Source organism: Heteronotia binoei, chromosome 4 (genome assembly GCF_032191835.1).
Source record: "Heteronotia binoei isolate CCM8104 ecotype False Entrance Well chromosome 4, APGP_CSIRO_Hbin_v1, whole genome shotgun sequence".
NCBI lineage: Eukaryota > Metazoa > Chordata > Lepidosauria > Squamata > Gekkonidae > Heteronotia > Heteronotia binoei.
Genome location: NC_083226.1, coordinates 89,130,115 through 89,132,847, shown reverse-complemented (window position 1 = coordinate 89,132,847; position 2,733 = coordinate 89,130,115).

Sequence of the window (2,733 nt, the reverse complement as noted above, 5' to 3'; positions counted from 1 at the left end):
GTGTGGTATTGACCCTTTTTGGAATTCAGTTAAACTTCCATTGAATCTGTGAGAGGTTCTATTTAACTAATAATTTGTGGTTTGATTCACTTGTCTGGGAATCATCCTAACGGTTTAGACCAGGGGTGGGGAACTTTTTTTTTGCCTAGGGCCATATGGATATTTATATCATCATTCACAGGCCATAAAAAATTATCAACTTAAAAAACAGTGCTCCACCAAGGGAGAATAATTCAGGCCAGCAAAATTAATGCAAATAATTGTTTTTGTATTTGAAGACATGTGGGGAGAGCCTAATCTGGTGCACACACACACACAAACACACACGGCCCGACGCCTTAGACAAGTGCATAGGTCCAGGGCTTTTTTTGTAGAAAAAGCCCAACAGGAACTCAGTAGCATATTAGACCACATCCCCTAATATTAGCGTATTAGGTCACACCATCTGGGATAATCAAGTGCAAACTGAACTGTGACAGTAACTTTTCCAAGTCCTGCAGCAGTTCTGGCTGGCCAGCCAGGCTCCGGGGAGGCTGCCGCACAGTACATCTGGGCCCTGTGATCCCTTCCTGGCCCTGGGGAGGCTGCTGCACAGTGCGGCTGCGCCCCACGATCCTCACTGGCTAGCAAGGCCCCAGAGAGGCTGCCCCATGGCTTGGTTCGGCCCAGCAATCCCTGAGGGCCACACCGAGTGACCTCGAGGGCCATATACGGCCTTCGGGACAGAGGTTCCCCATCCCTGGTTTAGACTAAGTCTTCATTTGTTAGCATCCAAGCTTTGGCATTCAATTTAACTGTTGCCTCTGACTGACAACTAACTACACATTAAAGTGACCTTGGGCTGGGGCTGAGTCTGCCATGAAGATTTTCAGTCAGACATGAGCTGCAAGTTCACCGGTAGAAACTCAATTTAATTTACTTTTTTAAAAAAACAAAAAAAACCCCCAACTCTATTCTTACCTGCTAGGTAGCACAAAATAAGGAGGTAGAAATACTTTTTGTTGTGGTACTGTGCTCTCTCTCCCTGAGTGTAAAGGAATCCCAAAGCCTGAGCTTCTTTGAGAACAACATTGGGCTGCTGCAAATCAAGATCAAGGAACAAGATTTACTAACAGATGACCAAAAAAGAATATGAACAAAATAGCCAAACATTAAATACATTAGGGTTTGTAGAATCTTTCGGGCTCAAGTGCCGTGTTCTACTGGAGAAAGTTTTTCTTCCAGACGTTTCATTCTCAGCTGCGGAGAACATCCTCAGTGGCGTTGCAGCCGGAGCAGGCGCTCTGACCTTCTTGGCTGCTGTGCATTGAGTGAGGCCAGGGCTGCTGGAGAGCTGCTATTTCTAGGCTGGAGGGGGTGTGGTGAAAGGACAATAGGTTTGTGGATGTGCCCATTGTTTGGTGGGGCTTCCTGGAAGGGTAGTGATAAGGAAACTGGCTGTTGAATGTGACCATTGTTCTGTGTTAATTGCTGGGAGAGTTGAAAGGGGTGTGAAGATAAGGAAGATGGTTGTTGGCTGTGCTGATTGTTCTGTGGAATATGCTGGTTGTTCTGTGAATTTCTGCAATTTATAGTCTGTAGGGTGTTTTGCAGAGCTGGATACCAAGATTGGTGTATGGAAATGCCTGTTAAAGTTGTGCTGGTGTTTGTAAATCTCAATAGCTTCTCTGTTCAGGTGGGTATGATAATGTGAGGCCGTAGAAAGGACTTCAGTTCTTTCAAAGTGGATGGCGTGGTCTCCTTCTTGAAGTGCATGTTCAGCTACAGCTGATTTTTCTGCCTGAAACAAACGACAGTGTCTCTTGTGTTTGGTGAGGCGGGTGTTGATACTGCATTGGGTAGTGCCAATGTAGACTGCACCACAGGAGCAGGGTATTTTGTAGACTCCAGGGGTTGAAAGTGGATCTCTCATATCTTTGGCCGCGCGCAGCATGTGGCGGATCTGTTGTGTGGGTTTGAAGACTGTGTCAACATTGTGGCGTTTGAGAATTTTGCCAATACGGTCGGTGACAGATTTTATGTAGGGCAGGAAGGCTGTACCTACATTTGTGTGTGGCTCGGGATTTGGTGTGGATGGTCTCTTGGGATGGAGGGCTCTTCTAATTTCTTGTAGGGAGTATCCATTGGCCTGCAGTGACTGGTTGAGGTGGTGTAGTTCCTGCTGGAGTTGGCTTGGTTCACAGATGCATGATGCTCTATGGATGAGGGTTTTTACAACTGTACGTTTTTGGTGAGGATGATGATTGGAATTCTTATTTAGATAGCGGTCGGTGTGTGTGGGTTTCCTGAATACAGTGTGGCCGAGGAAACCCACATATTGCCTGCTCCAGCTGCAGTGCCACTGAGGATGTTCTCTGCAGCTGAGAACGAAACGTCTGGAAGTAAAACTTTCTCCAGTAGAACACGACACTTGAGCCCGAAAGATTCTACAAACCCTAATTATGTTACCAGCCGTGAAAACCTGAAATCTTTGATTAAATACATTCTACATTTATTCTCTCTACTGTGTCATGGGTGCTGGGGACCCTGCAGAGGAAGTTGAGCCTGCAGAAGAAACTGTGCCCCTGCCACCTGCACCAGTGCCCCTGCCTCCTGCTGGAGAAGATCCCAGCCCCCCTGCCTCGCCCTCTCGGGTGGCGCATGTGCGTGACCACCTCCGTCAGGACCTCAGGGATTGAAGGAGGGCGGCACGCTCACAAGCAAGACGCTCCCTGAGCCCTGAGTTTTGAGAGG